Here is a 22211-nt window from a genome sequence, read left to right as displayed (position 1 = left end):
TGGACTGGGCCTATTGCCGTCACAATTCAGCCAAACACAATCTAAGGAAGGCTTGAGTAGTATCATATAGGATTTTCCTAAGGCTGAACATGGATTGGATAATATTTGTTTGGATTTATTTTCATATTTAAAGTTATATGAACACGATCAAAAATTTGAGCATCCAACTAATATCTGCATTTATATCCATAGCTGTCAAAGAAAGGTAAATATGAATATGAATAAATAATTATTTGATTGTATCTAAATATCCGATTTTACTTGCAATCCTATTTAATTTTATATAGTACTTATTAAATTTTTTAAAAAATATATAATTATATTAACATGCTTTTAATTTGATTTACTATCCATTTAGTGATATCATTGATTCTATGGTTATAAAATTTAATTATCCGACTTGTATCTATATTTATATCCCCATACTTTCAATATCCAATATGTATCCAAAAAATGGCTAAATTATCCTTCGTGGGACAAGGAAAAAGGGCTGTAGAGTTACTAGTCCTAGTACACACTGATGTGTGTGACCCATTTGATACGTAGGCTAGGGATGGTTATGGTTATAGTTACTTCATTATTTTTACTGATAATCTATCACGATATGGATATATGTTTGTTATGAAATACAAGTCTAAAGCTTTTGCAAGATTCAGAGAATTCAAGCATAAGGTAGAGAAGTAAATAGATAAACCCATTAAAGTCTAATAATCTGATCGAGGAGGAAAATATCTCAGTACTGAATTTTTGGGATATCTTAAGGAGAACAGTATAGTCTCTCAATGGACTCCTCCCGGCATGCCTCTACTCAATGGGATATCCGAAAGGAGAAATAGGACCCTATTGGATATGGTCCGATCCATGATGAGCTTCACTGATTTATCCATATTTCTTTGAGGACATGCCTTACTGCGATGTATATTTTATATAGGGTTCTTTCTAAGTTTGTTTCTACCACACCATATGAGATATGGTATGGTAAAAAATCGAGTCTGAGTTATCTTAACACTTAGGGATGTTCAGTCTATGTTAAGAAATAAAAAGCTGACAACTTAGAGTATAGATCAGTTGTAGCTTAATTTATAGGGTATCCTAAAGAATCCATTGAGTATTATTTTTACTTTCCACATGACCACAATGTGATTGTCAGTCGTAATGCCACGTTCCTAAAAAAATAGTTTATTTAGGATGGTGGTAGTGGGAGGTTAATAGAGCCCGACGAGAATGTCTTTGAAGAGCGATGAGTTATAGATCCTCAAAAATCCATCTATGATGAGTCAGTAGTTAATGTTCCACCTCCACCTCATAGATCAGGTAGAATTTTCCATCCTTTTTAAAGATACATGGGTATACTGAAAGAGGATATCGAAAAAAATATTCCTTATGGGAGATGGGGGTCATGGTGATGATCTTAGTACTTTTGACAAGGTGATGTATAACATCAATTTCGAGAAATGGTTAGATACAATGAAGTTAGAAATTGACTCAATGCACTCGAACCAGATATGGACCTTAGTGAATCTATTGGAGAAAATTGTTCCCATTGGGTGTAAATGGATCTACAAAAGAAAAATAGATGCCAATGATAAGGTAGAAATCTATAAGGCAAGGCTGGTGGTAAAAGGTTATAGTCAACATGAAGGCATTGACTATCATGATACTTTTTCACTTATAGCCATGCTGAAATCCATCCAGACATTGCTTGTTGTTGTAGCTTACTATGATTATAAAATTTGGCAGATGGATGTGAAAACTACTTTTCTGAATGGATATCTTGAGAAAAATTTATATGGAGCAACCTTTGGATTTCACGTCCGATGATAGTGATCACCGAGTCTGTAAGCTGCAAAGGTCCATCTATGGACTAAAGAAGGCTTCTTGGAGCTGGAATCTTCATTTCGATGATGCAATCAAATTATTTGGTTTCATAAAAAATGAAGAAAAACTTTGTGTTTATAAAAAGATCAATGGGAGCGCACTTGTCTTCCTTATACTGTACATCGATGACATCCTCCTTATTGAGAATGATATTCTGATGCCGACTTCGGTAAAAGCTTAATTGTCTAAGAAATTCTTTATGAAAGATTTAGGAAAAATATCCTATATCCTTGGGATAAATGTCTATAGAGATAAATCTAAAAGGATGTTTGGCCTGTTATAAAAGCTGTACATGTTGGGTTTCGGTCATGTAGTGAAATATAAATTTTAAAAAATTTTTGTTGCTCCTTGGAATTAATTTTGATGATTACAAAGTATTTGAAGGGGTTACTAATGATTTTTGCTTGAAAAAGACTTATTGCATTTCAGGGGTAAAATCATAATTTTACCAAATCCTGATATGAAAGCATCAAGTGCTAGAACAAAAGATTTGTGATCCATAGGTAAAAATTTTATAATTTTTGGATATGTATTTTGAAAGATATTCATGTTTGAAAATTTGAGTCGACCCCATGAGTCGACTCATGGCACAAAGGGCTGATTGGCACGCAGAATTTTCTGGCTGGCACAGTCTGTGAGTCGACCCCAAGGGTCGACCCCCAAGCATGAGTCGACCCATGAGTTGACCTCTACTGTTTTTAGGCCAAAATTACAGAACCATTATTTTCTGCTGTTTTCCACAGAGGTCGACCCCATGAGTCGACCCCTGTGACGGAAAAGTTCCGCAACGGCTAGTTTTTAACCCGTTTTAAGTATATTTAATGTTCATTTAATGTGGACTAATGGCTTTATTTCAGCCCAGATTGCTCTCCACCATTCCTTAAAGCTATAAAAGGGACAAAAATGTGGGAATCATCAAGAAGAGAGATTTTTGAAAAGAGGATTTCAAGCATACTTTTCAGCCCTAAGCAAGAGCACACTCAAAGTATTCAAGAAGCTTTTAATTCAAGCTCACAAACTCCTCAAGTGCTCATTCAAATCTCCAACCACCTTGAGGAAATCGAAAAGAGCCTTCTTCTCTGTTGCCCAGCTATGCAACCCAAGAGGGGAGGGTGAATTGGATTTTTTTTTAAAAAAATTTAAGCTTAACTAATTACTTATGAAAAGTATTTGTTAAAAGTTTGATGAATGAGAAGAAAGACTTTAGTTCAAGATTAATTACCTAAAGCAAGAATGCAAGGATATAATAAAGAAATAAAGAGAAACAATAAAGCACACCACAAACACAAGGATTTATAGTGGTTCGGTGCCAACCTTGCACCTACATCCACTCCCCAAGCTCCTACTTGAGAATTCCAATCCACTATACTTGTATTCAACCCGAATACAAACGTCGGAAACTCCGACACTAGCTATGCCAAGCTAGTCCACTTGTTTTCCAGGTACAAGCCAACCCAATATACTCCGATTTCAGGTTCGGATCAACCTTCCCTTGTTTTGAAAACCCTCTAAAAACAAGAACAATTACTCACAAAGAGTAAGACAGTTTAGAGCACAAATAAGTACAAGAATAGCTCCTTAAATGAGCGAATATAACATTAAATACACTTTACTCAAATGAAGAAGCCCCTTTTGGATTTCCTCAAGGTGGATGAAGAGTTGAATGAACGCTTGAGGAATAGGTGAGCTTTGATTGAAGGCTTCTTGAAGGCTTTGAAAGAGCTCTTGATCAAGGTTGAAAAGTTGGCTTGAAAAACCCTCTCTTTGAATTGTCTTGAATGCCCTTTTGAACGCTCTTGCTTTTCCCTTTCAAAATCTCTTGTATGTCTCTTGTGTATATTGTAGATCTCTTGTATCTCTCGTGTATATTGTAGATCCCCCTTTTTGTTTTTCACCTTTTGAAACCTTTTATAGCTTTAAGAAACAAGGAAAAACATTTTAGATAGAAAAAGAGCCGTTAGAGAATTTAAAGTGAGCATTAAAGGCAACTAAAACGGACAAAAAACTAGCCGTTGCGGACAATTCCCGTCGCAGGGGTCGACTCATGAGTCGACTCATGCTTCAGGGGTCGACTCATGAGTCGACCTCTGTTGCAAAAACCAGAGATTTGTGTTTCTAGATATTTTGGCCTAAAACAGCAGAAGTCGACTCATGAGTCGACTCATGCCTTGTGGGTCGACTCATGAGTCGACTCACAGGTCGTGCCAAGCCAAAAAACCAGCGTGCCAAGGGAAATTTTAGCGTGCCAAGCAGCTCATTGTGCCATGAGTTGACTCATGAGTCGACTCATGCACTTCAAACATTCATAACTTCAAAAATATAAGTCCAAAAATAATAAAATTTTCACCAATAGATTACAAATCATTTGTTCTACCAAATGATACTATCAAATCAGGATTTTAGTAAAATTATGATTTTGCCCCTGAAGAGCATAAAGACTTTTTCAAATAAAAATATTTGTATCCCTTCAATCTGCTTTGTAATCATCAAAATCAATCTAGGAGCAACAATCTCTCCCTTTTTGATGATGACAAAACACTTGAACAAAAGCATTTATGTGAATGCATTATAGATTTATATGCTTGAAAAGAGTATGATTCTTTTGGCATGTGATATAAATGGTCATATGTAAGAATAGTTTGTCCATTTGCTTAAAGATTTGAAGATATGCTCATTGGATTATGTGATTTTGGTGTTAGAGCAGAAAACTTGTTTTTGTTATCAGATCAAGCTGTATTTTGAAAATTTGCTCATTCTCATTTGATTTTAGTTTTAGCATCAGAGCAAAAAATAATTATGTGTGCCAAAGCATGTTTAAGAGTTGATTTGGAAAGTGTATTAGATCATTTTGAGTTTAAGATGTATCAGAGCAAGAGAAAAATAAATTTTGCAATGTATCGGAGCAAGAAAAATAATTTTACAATGTTATCAAAAAAAATTTTACAATGTATCAGAGCAAGTTAAAAATTTTAAGATGTATCAGAGTAAGTTAAATTTCTTAAGATGTATCAAGGCAAGTTGAATTTCTTAAGATGTATCAAGGTAAATAAAATTTCAAAAGATGTATCAGAGCAAGTTAGAATTTTGAAGTATATCAGAGTATATTTAAATTTTTAAAGCAAATCAGAGCATATGTAAAGAAGTAATTTAAAAGTTACTTATTTGCATTGTACTTAGCATTGTACTTTTGATATTGTTCTTTAAATTCTCCAATTCATTCATTAATTTCTCATAATTTGTAGTTTTGCTTTTGATGGGTTGCTTTTTCTTTAATTGCTCATAATTTATGGTTTTACTTTTGATGAATTTTTTTTGTTTAATTTCTCCCCCTTTTTGACATCATCAAATATGGTTAACTCCTCCTTTTTCTGAAATATTCTTTAATTTCTTCCCCTTTAGAGTTTATCACAGATATTTGCTCCCCCTTAATACAGCAATTATTAACAGCAAACAACAACAAAGAGAAGATAATATTTCAACAAGGAGAATATATATAACCAAAATATGATCGACATCATTACAAAAGGTAGAAATATAAGTAAAAGATGATACCATAAAACCATAATTGTTTCAATACATAGTTCATAATATAAAAGTCAACCAGCTAATTGTCAATACATGGCCCCAAAATACAGATCCTAGAACAAGACACTAACACCTAGGATCTAGTAATGATCAAGACAAGTCATGGATCGGAGTCATCAGATATGGGATGAGAAGCTGATGGATCTCGATCAGAAGTGCATCCTCTACCCCGTCTGTCTCTGGCATGAGCAGGAGAGCGAGATGAACTGGGTGGCTGAGAACGCTGAGAGGCTAAGGACTGAACAGAAAGGGTGAGTCTGATGGAATCAAGTACGTTCAGTGCTCTGGAAACAGACTGAAGTAGAGCAGTGAACTGAGTGGATGCATGCTCACTCGATCCTCGGATCTCTCTCCTCAGTAACTCATATCCACCCTCCAGTGCTCCTCTGAGCCTGCCAGCCTCTGCAGTGAGGTCTGTGACCTCAATAGTGGACTCCTGTGGCTGAGGATGGGCTAAGGCAAGGACTTGCCCCTGCAAGTCAAGAACTCTGCCAGTCAGTCTCCAGATGGTGTCCTCAAGCTGCTGAATCCGGATGGACTGATCTGATATCATCTGAAACACAGTGGATATGTGGGGAGTCATGGTCTGATCAGAAGAAGTGGCTCCTGGTGCAAAAGTAGTACTGCTCCACTGACTAGATAGCAAAGAGGCCACACGCTATGATATCTGCTCGATCTGATCATCAGCCAGTCTGAACTCTGATTGAGGTGCTCTGCTCTCTGACTGATACACTGGTGTGGGCATCCTAATAAACTCTGAAGGGCCAGCCTCTGTATCAGGAATGAACTGGATATTTGGTGATGCTGCCCTGAAGTCATGGATAGGAGATGATGGACCTTCTTCTTCAGCTCTGTCTTCAATTCTCTCCCCAGCTCTCTCCTCAGCTCTCTCCTCAGATCCCTTGATCCAACCACCATCAGTCTTTGTAAATCCCATTCGGTGCAGGGTGTGTTGGTTGAAAGTGTCCACATGAGAGAGCTTAGTAGATGCCTCCCCCTCACAGCTGACTCCAAACCTCCTAAATACTCGAGTAAGGGCCATACCAAAAGGCAAGTGTGCCTTGGATCTGTTCAAAGTCTCTCTCATGGCCTCTATCATAAGTGCAGAGAGGTTCAGGGGGGTCTGAGTGATGACATGAAACATGATACATACATCTCTGCTGGAAAGTAAATCATGCCTACCACTCCTAGGAAAGAAGAGCTTCGTTACCATCTGATGTAGGATCCTCATCTCAATAGATAAAATCTTTGCTTCCAATTTATTTAAACTCCCTGAATAAGTTCCCCCTAGAATAACACTGATCCCCTCTTCTTTTACTGGGAGTTCCATATAAGAGTAACCCTCACTAGGCAAATGAAGTATTTCTCCCAATATACTAGAATCCAAGCAAATATCAATACCCTTGACTGTTGAAGTCACTAACCCATTTCCATAATGTAGATTCTGGTAGAATTCTCTAACTAGGTCAACATAGGTGACTTCCTTAAGGGAGCAGTAGAAACCCCATCCTTGATTTTTAATCTTGGTTGCAAATGTAAAACCCTCTTTTTCAAAGAACCGAAAATCTATATTCTTCCCGGTTTCAACTTTTCTATCAGATAGAGGATTCTTACTGGGGCTTAGGGAGGATTGAGGGGGACCTTGAGCAGATACTGAAGCTGGAGTGGGAGCAGTGGAAGACTGAGCAGCTTGCCTTTTCTTTCGGACATTTTCTTCAAACTCACAGACTGACTTTCTTCTTTGGGGAAGCTTCATCTTCGGAGCCATATTCACTATAGTAGCAGACAAGGAGACTTGGAGGAACAAGTGAATGAGTGGAGGAGGGATCACAAGAGAGTGAAAAGGGATTTTGGTGGAGAAAAGAGGTGGATTTGGGAAGAACGGTGGAGTGCTAGGGCACGCTCCAATCGTGCCAAACAATGGGAGAAAGCATAAAAATCTCTTTCCAAGGTGGCGATTTTTGGTGGAGAGGAGGGAGAAGTGCCTCGAGCTAGATCCTTGGATTTGAAGCAAAAAGAAATGGGGAAGTCGGCTTTTGGAAGGAGGAAGATGAAAGGATGAGTCGGCTCACGAACAGGATCCCATATAAAAACAATGAGCCCGTGGGAAGTTTGAGGAAATAACAAGTTTGCCATTGAGTCGACTCATGGAGGTCGACTCATGAAGTTCAGAAATTCAGAAAAAATATGAATAAATTCCAAAAAAATTTGAAATTTTGGGAGAAGGAGTTTTGCTCAAAGATAAGTTTTTAGAATGATGAACTTGAGCTTTTGGGACCAGGATAGATGTTGGAAATTGAGCTCTAAGAATTTTTGACATCAATTCTTGGAAATTGAGAAAAATTTAGGCATATGGATCTAGAATTCCTAGATTTCTCCTAATTTCACAGAATCTATCCTCACTAAGGGCCTTTGTAAAGATATCAGCTAATTGATTTTCAGTGCAAACATATTCAAAAATTATATTTTTATTTTGAACATGTTCTCTTATAAAATGATATCTTATTTCAATATGTTTGGATCTTGAGTATTGAATTAGATTTTTAGATAGATTTATGGCACTTGTGTTATCACATCTTATTGGTGTTTCATTAAGTTTGATTCCAAAGTCTTCGAGTTATTGCTTAATCCACAAGATTTGAGCACAACAACTTTCGGCTGTAATGTATTCGGCCTCAGCCGTAGACAGTGCCACCGAATTTTGTTTCTTGCTAAACCATGAGATTAGGTTAACTCCAAGAAATTGGCAAGTTCCACTTGTGCTTTTTCTATCTAATTTACATCCAGCAAAATCAGCATCTGAATATCCTAATAAATCAATTTGTGAGTCCTTAGAGTACCATAACCCTAGAGTTTGAGTACCATTTAAGTATCTAAGGATTCTTTTAACAGCATTCAAATGAGATTCTTTAGGATTAGATTGATATCTAGCACATAAACAAACACTAAACATGATATCAGGCCTACTTGCAGTTAAATATAATAATGAGCCAATCATACCTCTATAGTATTTTAAGTCTACACATTTACCTTCATCATCCTTGTCAAGCTTACATGAGGGACTCATTGGTGTGCCAATTAGTTTGCAGTTCTCCATTCCAAATCTTTTGAGTAGTTCCTTGGTGTACTTGCTTTGGGTGATGGAGATTCCCTCTTTTGATTGTTTGATTTGGAGTTCGAGGAAGAAGGTGAGTTCTCCCATCATGCTCATCTCGAACTCCCCCTGCATAAGCTTAGCAAAGTCTTGACAAAGGGATTCATTAGTAGACCCAAAAATTATGTCATCAACATAAATTTGTATAACTAGCATATCATTTTGATTTCTTTTAATAAAGAGGGTTGTATCTACATTACCTCTTGAAAAACCATTATTTAGTAGAAATTTGCTTAGCCTATCATACCATGCTCTAGGTGCTTGTTTTAATCCATATAAAGCTTTATTTAATCTAAAGACATGATTAGGAAAAGCATGATTTTCAAATCCAGGGGGTTGTTCTACATATACTTCTTCAGCAATATATCCATTTAAAAATATACTTTTAACATCCATTTGAAATAATTTGAATTTCATAAAGCAAGCATATGCAAGTAGAAGTCTAATAGCTTCTAATCTAGCAACAGGTGCAAAGGTTTCATCAAAATCAATTCTTTCTTCTTGATTATATCCCTTAGCAACCAGTCTTGCTTTATTTCTAATTACATTACCATGCTCATCTAATTTGTTTCTAAAGACCCATTTTGTGCCAATTATTGAATAATTTTTAGGTCTTGATACTAAGATCCAAACATTATTTCTTTCAAATTGATTAAGTTCCTCTTGCATTGCATTAATCCAATTATGATCATTTTCAGCTTCTTCAAAAGTTTTAGGTTCAAGATGAGATACAAAAGCACAATGATTAACTACATCTCTAAGTGAAGAATGGATTTTTATCCCATGCATAGGATCACCAATAATTAACTCCTTAGGGTGGTTGTGAACATACCTCCATTCCTTGGGTAGGTCATTTGTACCTTGAGGTTGTTCTTGAATTTCTTCACCTCTCTCATCTTGTTTGTCTTCTTGATCCTTGTCTTCTGGAGTTGCTGAATCTTTCAGAGTGATCTCCTTCATACCTTCTATTAGTGGATCTGCATCATCAACACCCTCATTCTTCCTTGAAGGAAGATCGTTAGATTCATCAAAAACAACATGTATGGACTTCTCAACTACTAAAGTTCTTTTGTTGAAAACTCTAAATGCTTTACTAGTGGAGGAGTAACCTAGAAAGATTGCTTCATCTGATTTTGCATCAAATTTACCAAGTCTTTCTTTGCCATTATTTAATACAAAACATCGACAACCAAAAACATGAAAATATGCAATATTTGGTTTTCTTCCTTTCCAAAGTTCATAGGGGGTTTTCTTTAAAAATTGTCTAATTAAAGCACGATTTAAAATATAACATGCTGTGTTAATTGCTTCCGCCCAAAAATATCTTGGAAGGTTGCTTTCACAAAGCATGGTACGGGCCATTTCTTCTAAGGTTCTGTTTTTCCTTTCAACTACCCCATTCTGTTGGGGTGTCCTAGGAGCAGAGAAGTTATGGCCAATTCCATTTTCATCACAAAAATTTTCAAAGTCTTGATTTTCAAATTCAGTTCCATGATCACTTCTAATATTTTGAATTGAAAATCCTTTTTCATTAGTGACTTTTCGGTGAAATTTAGTGAAAATATGAAAAGTTTCATCTTTGTGTGCCAAAAAGAAAATTCAAGTAAAACGAGAGTAATCATCTATAATTACAAAACCATATCGTTTTCCTCCTAGACTAGTGATTCTAGATGGTCCAAATAAGTCCATATGCAAGAGCTCTAAAGGTCTAGAAGTTGAAACAATATTTTTGGATTTAAATGAAACTCTAGTTTGTTTACCTAATTAACATGCATCACAAATTCTATCCTTTTCAAAATTCAGTTTTGGCAAACCAAGAACTAATTCTTTCTTAATTAATTTTGAAAGAGAATGCATGTTAGTATGTGCAAGTCTACGATGCCACAGCCAACTAGTCTCATTAACTTTAGCATTCAAGGATACTAGGCATTGCATGTCTAATTTGGCTAAATCATTCAAATCTACCATATAAACATTGCCATGCCTATGTCCTATAAATTTAATGCCATCGTTAATAGGACTAGTCATAATGCAAACAGATGATTCAAAAATAACTTTATACCCTTTATCACAAAATTGACAAATGCTAAGTAAGTTATGCTTTAAACCTTTAACTAACAAAATATTTTCAATGTATTTGGAGGGAGTGATACCAATGTTACCTATCCCGGTGATCTTTCCTTTGCCATTATCTCCAAAGGTGACCATCCCTCCATCCTTAGCATCTAGCGTGATGAATTGTGATTCATCACCAGTCATGTGTCTCGAGCATCCACTGTCAAGATACCATTTCCTGTTTCCTCCTTGGGATGCTAGACACACCTGCAAGCAAAAGTCAAGTTTCTGTCTTAAGTACCCAAGCTTTCTTGGGTCCTTTTAGGTTAGTCAAAATGATTCCTTTTGGAACCCATATTTTCTTTATAGTTGTGTTTGTAGATTTGTTAATAAGGCATGTGTATGATTTATGTCCTATTCTACCACATTTGAAATAAGTAATATTTGTAGACTTGTTACTTGAATAATTTATATAAATATTCTTCAGAAATTTTTGTTTCTTCAAGGGGTTATAGCCAAGTCCAGCCTTATCATATACAGCTTTTTGATTATCAAGAATCATATTTAGTTTGTTTGAACTTAAGGTGAACTTATCTACTATAGGTTTCAGCTTGTTAATTTCATTCTTTAAGCTTTGATTTTCTTGAATCAAGGTGGATTTTTCAATTGAAAGGTTTTCAGCTTGTTTCACTAAGGACTGATTTTCCAATTTCAGTTCTTTGTTTTTCATCCCTAGTTTCTTTAATTCATCAATTAAATCATAGAATGCTTCATGCAATTCTTCAAAAGTAAATTCACTAGGGGATTCAGAAGTTACCTCATTTTCGTGTGCCATAAGGCACAGGTTGGCTTGTTCTGTTGAGGTTTCCTCATCGGAGCTTGAGTCATCACTCGTACTCCAAGTCGCCATCATTGCTTTCTTTTTGAACTTTTTGGGACCTTTCTTCAGTTGTGGACATTCGAATTTGAAATGTCCCAGCTTCTTGCACTCATAGCATATAAGGGGTTGATCTTTCTCTTTCTCTTTGCTTTGTTCCCCTTTTGTGAATGACTTCTTTCTCATCCCCTGTTTCTTTTTTCTTAGAAACTTCTTAAATCTCCGGGTGATGAGTGCCATCTCTTCATCCTGTTCTTCATCTTCAGTGTCATCCGTTTCATCATCAGACGAAGCTGTAGATTTGAGGGCAATGGTTCTTTTCTTTTTGACTTCATCCTCTTGATGTTGCTTCATGCTAAGTTCATGAGTCATCAAGGATCCAAGAAGCTCTTCTAGAGGTAGAGTGTTCAAGTCCTTTGCTTCTTGGATGGCAGTCACCTTGGCTTCCCAAGTTCTTGGCAATGACCTGAGAATCTTCCTTACAAGCTCACTGTTAGTATAAGATTTGCCAAGACTCTTCAAACCATTAATTATATCAGTAAAACGAGTAAACATAGCAGTTATGGACTCATCATGCTCCATTTTAAACAATTCATATTTATGCACAAGCATGTTTATTTTAGACTCTTTTACTTGATTTGTTCCCTCATGGGTTACTTCTAACCTATCCCATATTTCTTTAGCAGATGCACAAGTAGAAATGCGATTAAATTCATTTGCATCAAGTGCACAATAAAGAACATTCATAGCTTTAGCATTTAATTGTGCCAATTTCTTATCAACCTCATCCCATTCTTTCTCGGGTTTGGTTGACTCCTCACCATCTATAATCTTGGTGGGTGTGTGAGGACCGTTCACTATGATACTCCACATATCATAGTCGAGTGCTTGTATGAATATCTTCATCCGAGCTTTCCAATAGGTGTAATTAGACCCATTGAAAAGTGGAGGTCGGTTGGTAGATTGCCCCTCGGCTAGAGAAGTACCGATATGGGTTGCCATAGATCTTTGGCTCTTTGATTGTTAGATCAAAGAAGGGCTAGAGCACCGGGCTCTGATACCACTTGTTGCCCAGCTATGCAACCCAAGAGGGGGGGGTGAATTAGATTTTTTTAAAAAAATTTAAGCTTAACTAATTACTTATGAAAAGTATTTGTTAAAAGCTTGATGAATGAGGAGAAAGACTTTAGTTCAAGATTAATTACCTAAAGCAAGAATGTAAGGATATAATAAAGAAATAAAGAGAAACAATAAAGCACACCACAAACACAAGGATTTATAGTGGTTCGGTGCCAACCTTGCACCTACATCCACTCCCCAAGCTCCTACTTGGGAATTCCAATCCACTATACTTGTATTCAACCCGAATACAAACGTCGGAAACTCCGACACTAGCTATCCCAAGCTAGTCCACTTGTTTCCCGGGTACAAGCCAACCCAATATACTCCGATTTCAGGTTCGGATCAACCTTCCCTTATTTTGGAAACCCTCCAAAAACAAGAACAATTACTCACAAAGAGTAAGACAGTTTAGAGCACAAATAAGTACAAGAATAGCTCCTTAAATGAGCGAATATAACATTAAATACACTTTACTCAAATGAAGAAGCCCCTTTTGGATTTCCTCAAGGTGGATGAAGAGTTGAATGAACGCTTGAAGAATAGGTGAGCTTTGATTGAAGGCTTCTTGAAGGCTTTGAAAGAGCTCTTGATCAAGGTTGAAAAGTTGGCTTGAAAAACCCTCTCTTTGAATGCTCTTGAATGCCCTTTTGAACGCTCTTGCTTTTCTCTTTCAAAATCTCTTGTATGTCTCTTGTGTATATTATAGATCTCTTGTATCTCTCGTGTATATTGTAGATCCCCCTTTTTGTTTTTCACCTTTTGAAACCTTTTATAGCTTTAAGAAACAAGAAAAAATATTTTAGACAGAAAAAGAGCCGTTAGAGCATTTAAAGTGAGCATTAAAGGCAACTAAAATGGGCAAAAAACTAGCCGTTGCGGATAATTCCCATCGCAGGGGTCGACTCATGAGTCGACTCATGCTTCAGGGGTCGACTCATGAGTCGACCTCTGTTGCAAAAACCAGAGATTTGTGTTTCTGGATATTTTGGCCCAAAACAGCAGAAGTCGACTCATGAGTCGACTCATGCCTTGTGGGTCGACTCATGAGTCGACTCACAGGTCGTACCAAGCCAAAAAACCAGCGTGCCAAAGAAAATTTTAGCGTGCCAAGCAGCTCATTGTGCCATGAGTTGACTCATGAGTCGACTCATGCACTTCAAACATTCATAACTTCAAAAATATAAGTCCAAAAATAATGAAATTTTCACCAATAGATTACAAATTATTTGTTCTACCAAATGATACTATCAAATCAGGATTTTAGTAAAATTATGATTTTACCCCTGAAGAGCATAAAGATTTTTTCAAATAAAAATATTTGTATCCCTTCAATCTGCTTTGTAATCATCAAAATCAATCTAGGAGCAACATTCTCTTTGAGTAAAGTATATTTAAAGCCTCATTCGCTTATTAAAAGGAGCTTCTTTTGTATTTTCTGTGCTATTGATTGTAATACTCTGTTTGAATTATTGTTTTTATTTTGGAAGGGTTCCAAAACAAGGGAAGGTTGATCCGAACCTTGAATCGGAGTGTATTGGGTTGGCTTGTACCTGAGAAATAAGTAGACTAGCTTGGGATAGCTAGAGTCGGAGGTTCCGACGAGTGTATTCAAGTTGAATACAAGTTAGTGGATTAAAATTCTCAAGTAGGAGCTTGGAGAGTGGATGTAGGTGCAAGGTTGGCACCGAACCACTATAAATCCTCTAGTTTGTGTTGTGCCTAATTGCTCTTCTTTAGAACTTATTTATTCTCTTGCCTTCTTGCATTTAACCATTAGCCTTGAATCAACTATACTCTCTTTATTTATCTAGCTATTGTTAAACAATTTTCATAAGGTATAAGTTAAGTTTAAAATTTTTAGAAACCCAATTCACCCCTCCTCTTTGGTTGCATAGCTGGGCAACAAGTGGTATCAGAGTCCGGTGCTCTAGCCCTACTTTGATCTAGCCAATCAAAGAGCTAAAGATCTATGGCAACTCAAGTTGGCACTTCTCTAGCCGAGGGGCAGTCCACTAACCGACCTCCACTTTTCAATGGGTCAAACTATACCTATTGAAAAGCTCGAATGAAAATCTTCATACAAGCACTCGGCTATGATATGTGGAGTATCATAGTAAACGGCCCCCACACACCCACTAAAATTATTGATGGTGTGGAATCAGCCAAACCCGAAAAAGATTTGGATGAGGTTGATAAGAAAATGGCCCAACTAAATGCTAAAGCTATGAATGTTCTATATTATGCTCTTGATGCTAATGAATTTAATCGTATTTCAACTTGCTTGTCTGCTAAAGAAATATGGGATAGATTAGAAGTAATCCATGAAGGAACCAATCAAGTAAAGGAGTCCAAAATTAACATGCTCATGCATAGATATAAACTGTTTAAAATGGAGCATGATGAGTCTATAACTAAAATATTTACATATTTTACTGATATTATAAATAGTTTAAAGAGTCTTGGTAAGTCCTATTCTAACAGTGAGTTTGTGAGAAAGATTCTCAGGTCCTTATCAAGAACTTGGGAAGCCAAAGTGACCGCTATCCAAGAAGCTAAAGATCTGAACATCCTACCTTTGGAAGAGCTTCTTGGATCATTGATGACACATGAGCTGAGCATGAAACAACATCAAGAGGAAGAAGTCAAAAAGAAGAGAACAATCACTCTTAAATTCACAGCTCAACCAGATGAAGAAACTGATGACTCCGAAAATGAAGAGCAGGATGAAGAGATGGCACTCATTACCAGAAGGTTCAAGAAATTTTTGAGGAAAAGAAAACAAGAAATGAGGAAGAGGTCACTCATAAAAGAGGAACAGAGCAAAGAAAAGGATAAAGACCAACCCCTTATCTGCTATGAATGCAAGAAACCGGGACACTTCAAGTCCGAATGTCCACAACTGAAGAAAGGTCCCAAGAAGTACAAGAAGAAGGCCATGATGGCCACTTGGAGTGGGAGTGATGACTCAAGCTCCGAAGAGGAAGACTCAACTGAACAAGCCAACTTGTGCCTTATGGCACATGAAAATGAGGTAAATTCCAAAACTCCTAGTGACTTTACATTTGAAGAACTGCATGAAGCTTTTTATGATTTAATTGATGAACTAAAGAAACTAGGGATAAAGAACAAAGATCTAAAATCAAAAAATCAATCTTTACTGAAACACAATGAGAGCATTTCAATTGAAAAATCTACCCTGGTTCAACAAAATCAAAATTTAAAGAATGAAATCGCCAAGCTAAAACCAATAGTTGAAAAATTCACCTTGAGTTCTAATAAACTTAATATGATTCTTGAAAATCAAAAGACCATGTATGATAAGGCTGGACTTGGCTATAACCCCTTGAAGAAATAAAAGTATCTGAAAAATATCTATGTAAACTCTTCAAGTAACAAGTTTTCTAATATTACTTGCTTCAAATATGGTAGAGTAGGACACAAGTCATACACTTGCTTCTCTAACAAATCTGTAAACTCAAATGTAAAGAAAATATGGGTTCCAAAAGGAACAATTATGACTAACCAAAAAGGACCCAAGAAAGCTTGGGTACCTAAAGCAAAAACTTGACTTTTGCCTGCAGGTGTGTCTAGCATCCCAAGGAGCAAACAAGAAATGATATCTTGATAGCGGATGCTCGAGACACATGACTGGTGATGAATCTCAATTCATCACACTTGATGCTAAAAATGGAGGGATGATCACCTTTGGAGATAATGGTAAAGGAAAGATCATCGGTATAGGTAACATTGATATCACTCCCTCTAAGTTCATTGAAAATATTTTGTTAGTAAATGATTTAAAGCATAATTTACTAAGCATTAGTCAATTTTGTGATAAAGGATATAAAGTTATTTTTGAATCTTCTGTTTGCATTGTAACTAGTTCTATTAATGAAGGCATTAAATTTATTGGACATAGACATGGTAATGTTTATGTGATAGATTTGAATGATCTATCCAAGATAAACATGCAATGCCTAGTATCCTTGAATGCCAAGATTAATGAGACTAGTTATCTTTGGCATCGTAGGCTTGTACATATTAGCATGCATTCACTTTCAAAACTCATTAAGAAGGAATTGGTTCTTGGTTTACCAAAATTGAACTTTGAAAAAGATAGAATCTGTGGTGCATGCCAACTAGGTAAACAAACAAGAGTTTTATTTAAGTCTAAAAATATTGTTTCAACCTCTAGACCTTTAGAGCTATTGCACATGGATTTATTTGGACCTACTAGAACTACTAGTCTAGGAGGAAAACGATATGATTTTATAATTATTGATGATTTCTCTCGTTTTACATGGGTTTTCTTTTTGGCACACAAGGATGAAACTTTTCAAGTTTTCACTAAATTTTTTCGAAAAGTCACAAATGAGAAAGAATTTTCAATTCAAAATATTCGAAGTGACCATGAAACCGAATTTGAAAATCAAGACTTTGAAAAATTTTGTGATGAAAAAGGAATAGGCCATAATTTTTCTGTACCTAGGACACCTCAACAAAATGGAGTAGTAGAAAGAAAAAATAGAACCCTTGAAGAAATGGCTCGTACCATGCTATGTGAAAGCAACCTTCCAAGATACTTTTGGGCGGAAGCTATTAACACAGCATATTACATTTTAAATCATGCTTTAATTAGATAAATTTTAAAGAAAACCCCCTGTGAGCTTTGGAAAGGAAGAAAACCTAATATTGCATATTTTCATATTTTTGGCTGCTGATGTTTTGTGTTAAATAATGGTAAAGAAAGACTTAAAAAATTTGATGCAAAATCTGATGAAGCAATCTTTCTTGGTTACTCCTCTAGTAAAGCTTTTAGAGTTTTTAACAAAAGAACCTTAGTAGTAGAGGAGTCAATACATATTGTCTTTGATGAAACTAACGATCTTCCTTCAAGGAAGAATGAAGGTGTTGATGATGCAGATCCTCTTATAGAAGAAATGAAGGAGTTCACTCTGAAAGATTCAACAATTCAAGATGATAAGGAACATGAAGACAAACAGGATGAGGGAGGTGAAGAACAACAAGAACAACCTCAAGGTACAAATGACCTACCCAAAGAATGGAGGTATGTTCACAATCACCCTAAGGAGCTAATTATTGGTGATCCTATGCATGGGGTAAGAACTCATTCTTCACTTAAAGATGCATTCAATCATTTTGCTTTTGTCTCTCATCTTGAACCTAAAACCATTGAAGAAGCTGAAAAAGATTATAATTGGATTAATGCAATGCAAAAAGAACTTAATCAATTTGAAAGAAATAATGTATGGACTTTAGTATCAAGACCTAAAAATTATTCAATAATTAGCACAAAATAGGTTTTTAAGAATAAATTAGATAAACATGGAAATGTAATAAGAAATAAAGCAAGATTGGTTGCTAAAGGTTATAATCAAGAAGAAGGAATTGATTTTGATGAGACCTTTGCACCTGTTGCTAGACTAGAAGCAATTAGACATCTACTTGCATATGCTTGCTTTATAAAATTTAAATTATTCTAAATGGATATCAAAAGTGCCTTTTTGAATGGATATATTGCTGAAGAAGTCTATGTAGAACAACCCCCAGGTTTTGAAAATCATGCTTTTCTTAATCATGTTTTTAAATTAAATAAAGCTCTATATGGTTTGAAACAAGCACCCAGGGCTTGGTATCATAGGCTAAGCAAATTTTTACTTAATAATGGTTTTTCAAGAGAAAATGTAGACACAACCCTTTTCATTAAAAAAATAATAATAATGATATATTAGTTATACAAATATATGTTGATGACATTATTTTTGGATTTACTAATGAATCTCTTTGTCAAGATTTTGCAAAGCTCATGCAGGGGGAGTTCGAGATGAGCATGATGGGAGAACTTACATTCTTCCTCGGACTCCAAATCAAATAAACAAAAGAAGGAATCTCCATCACCCAAAGCAAGTACACAAGGAAATTACTCAAAAGATTTGGAATGGAGAACTCCAAAGCAATTGGCACACCCATGAGCCCTTCATGTAAGCTTGACAAGGATGAAGAAGGTAAAAGTGTAGACTTAAAATATTATAGAGGTATGATTGGCTCTCTACTTATTTAACTGCTAGCAGATCTGATATTATGTTTAGTATTTGTCTTTGTACTCGATTTCAATCTAATCCTAAAGAATCTCACTTGAATGCTGTTAAAAGAATCCTTAGATATTTGAATGGTACTCAAACTCTAGGATTATGATACTCTAAGGACTCATTAATTGATTTAATAGGATATTCAGATGCTGATTTTGTTGGTTGTAGATTAGACAGAAAAAGTACTAGTGGAACTTGCCAATTTCTTGGAGTTAACCTAATCTCCTAGTTTAGCAAGAAACAAAATTCGATAGCACTGTCTACGATCGAGGCCGAATACATTACAGTCAAAAATTGTTGTGCTCAAATCTTATGGATTAAGTAACAACTCAAAGATTTTGGTATCAAACTTAATGAAACTCCTATAAGATGTGATAACACTAGTGCTATAAATCTTACTAAAAATCCAATTCAGCATTCTAGGTCCAAACATATTGAAATCAGGCATCATTTCATAAGAGAACATGTTCAAAATAAAGACATAATTCTTGACTATGTTTGTACTAAAAATCAATTAGCCGACATCTTTACAAAGGCCCTAAGTGAATATAGATTCTATGAAATTAGGAGAGAACTAGGAATCCTTGATCTATCTGCTTAAATATCTCTCTAATCCCAAGGGATCAATGTTAAAAACTTCTTGAACTTAATTCTCACAATTTCTTTTGGGCTTAAAAGCTTAAAATTATCATTCTCATAATTGATCATTGAGCAAATATCCTTCTCTTAAAATTTTGAATTTTTCAAAAATTATCTCATCATTTTTCTGAGTTTCAATGTGCCATGAGTCGACCCCTATGGTCGACCCAAGGGCAAACTTGAAATTTTTGGCTAAAATCCCATGGGCTCCTTCTTTTTGTTGAAAACCCATCCTTTGAGCCGACCCATTCCACCGTCTTCTTCCTCCCTCCAAGCCATAGGTCCCCTTCTCTTCTTCTCCAAACCCAAGTCCTTTCCCAAGACTCTTCTTCCATCACCCCTTACACCTCAAATCGATCCTTAGGAATCGAGCTCTTCCCCTTCTCCTCCCTTGTTTAGAATGGATTGAGCGTGCCCTAGATTCTACCCTTCTCTTCCAAATTGGGGTATCACTCCTCAAAAAAATCCTATCCTTCCCCTAAAATCCCTCTATCTCTTCACACATTTGACCTCCTAAGACCCTTGCTTGCTCTGGTGGTGGAAATGGCTCCTAAAATGAAGCTCCCACAAAGAAGGAAGTCGGTCCGTGAGTTGGAAGAAGGCATGCGCAGGAAGAGACAGGCAACCCAGACCTCATCAGCTTCAATCCCTGCTCCGACATCTGCTCCAGCTTCTTCTCGATCTCCATTAAGCCCCAGTAAGATTCCCTTATCTAATAGAAAGGTAGAACCCGGGAAAAACGTAGATTTCAGATTTTTTGAAAAAGAGGGGTTCTCTATCAGTTTCAAAATCAAAGATCAAGGTTGGGGATTCTACTGCTCACTTAAAGCAATTATCTATGTGGATTTAGTTAGAAAATTTTATCTGAACTTGAGCTATGGCAATGAAACAGTAACATCCACTGTTAAGGGTATAGAAATCTATCTAGATCCTGTACTTTTGGGAGAAATTCTTTATTTACCCTGTGAGAGATACTCAAACATGAAACTCCCAGTCAAGGAAGAAGAAATTAATGTGATTCTAGGAAGAACCTTCTCGGGAAGCCTAAACAAACTAGAGGCCAAGATCCTTTCCATTGAGATGAGGATACTACATCAAATGGTAACAAAACTTTTCTTCCCTAGAAGTGGTAGACATGACCTCCTCTCAGGTCAAGACATCTGTATTATGTTTCATGTGATTACCCAAACCCCTCTAAACCTCCCAGCATTAATGATTGAGGCCATGAGAGAAACACTGAATAGATCCAAGGCACATCTGCCTTTCGGTATGGCCCTCACTTTGATATTCAGGAGGTTTGGAGTTAGTTTTGAGGGAGAGGCAGTAGCTAGGCTTTCTCACTCTGACACCATCAACCAACATACTCTGCACCGCATGAGATTTACTAGGACTGATGGTGGTTGGACTAAAGGTGTAGAAGAGAGAGCTGAGAACAGAGCTGAGGATAGAGCTGAGGAAGAAGGACCATCTTCACCCCTCCATGATCTCAGGGCAGCATCTTCAGACATTCAGTTCGTTTCAGATCACGAGGCTGGCCCATCAGAGTCTACGAGGAGGCACACTCCAGTCCCACAGCTAGACAGCAGAGCACATCCCTCAGAGATCAGATTAGCTGATGACCAGATAGAGATGATCTCTCAACGTGTGGCTTCTTTACTATCTCGACAGATGGGTACTTCAGCTTCTGCTCAGGGATCGACAGTTCATGATATATCTGATCAGACACTGATCCCTCACATCTCCACTATCTTTCAGATGATTATAGATCAGTCAGTTCGCATTCAGCAGCTTGAGGGTTGTGTAGTGAGATTGACTGCCAGGGTATTTGACTTGCAGAGGCAAGTACTGGCTCTTGCCCATCCACATCCCACTTCGGACATCACTGAGGTTTCAGACCTATCTGCGGAGGCAGCCAGACTTAGAGGAGTCTTGGAGAGTGGATTTGATTTCTTGAGGAGAGAGATCAGAGGCTCTAGTGAGCATGCATCCATCCAGTTCACTGTACTGCTTCAGTCTGTTTCAAGAGCCTTAAACCTTCTGGACACTATCAGACTATCACTTGCAGCACAGTCCATTGCTTCGCAGCCTTCAGGATCTTCTCACCTACCCACTCGTGCTGGCACCTCCACTCATGGCAGAGGCAGACGGGGTCGAGGTCGAGCCCTTGGTCGTGATCCTTCATCTCCTCACCCCATCTCCGATTCATCTGACTCTGATCTATCCAGTCATGATCTCTACTAGATCCTGTTTAGCTAGTCTTTAGTTTTAGTCTAAGAACTATCTTTTGGGCCATGTAATGACGTTGACTGATTGACTTTTGCATTTTGGTATATGTATTGGAACAACTATGTGGTATCAGTCACTTTTTGATTATAAATATATACTCCTTGACTTTCAATGAATGACCTTCAAATTGAGTTGCTTTTAATAATGTGCATGCAACATAACTCATATCCATGATGTAAAATACTATGAATTGCAATATGGTATCCAATTGATATATCTTTTATGTTTGCCATATTAAGGGGGAGTAAAACAATAAGCAATTAAGAAACAAGCAATTAAGAAATAGAGTAAATATATTAAAAAAAAAGGGAGTAAAGAATCTCTTTTGATGCTGTCAAAAAGGAGGAGAAGTAGTCAAATGAGCAAACAAATGAGCAAATGAGATATTTTCAAATAAATAAGCAGATATTTTCAAATAAGCAAATGAGCAAGTTTTCAAAAGATGAGCAAATGAGCAAATTTTCAAATGAGCAAATGAGCAAATTTTCAAAAGATGAGCAAATGA

This window comes from Elaeis guineensis, chromosome 1, assembly GCF_000442705.2.
Source record: "Elaeis guineensis isolate ETL-2024a chromosome 1, EG11, whole genome shotgun sequence".
NCBI classification, from domain to species: domain Eukaryota; kingdom Viridiplantae; phylum Streptophyta; class Magnoliopsida; order Arecales; family Arecaceae; genus Elaeis; species Elaeis guineensis.
The sequence above is the reverse complement of the archived record's forward strand: the minus strand, read 5'-3'. Positions refer to the sequence as shown.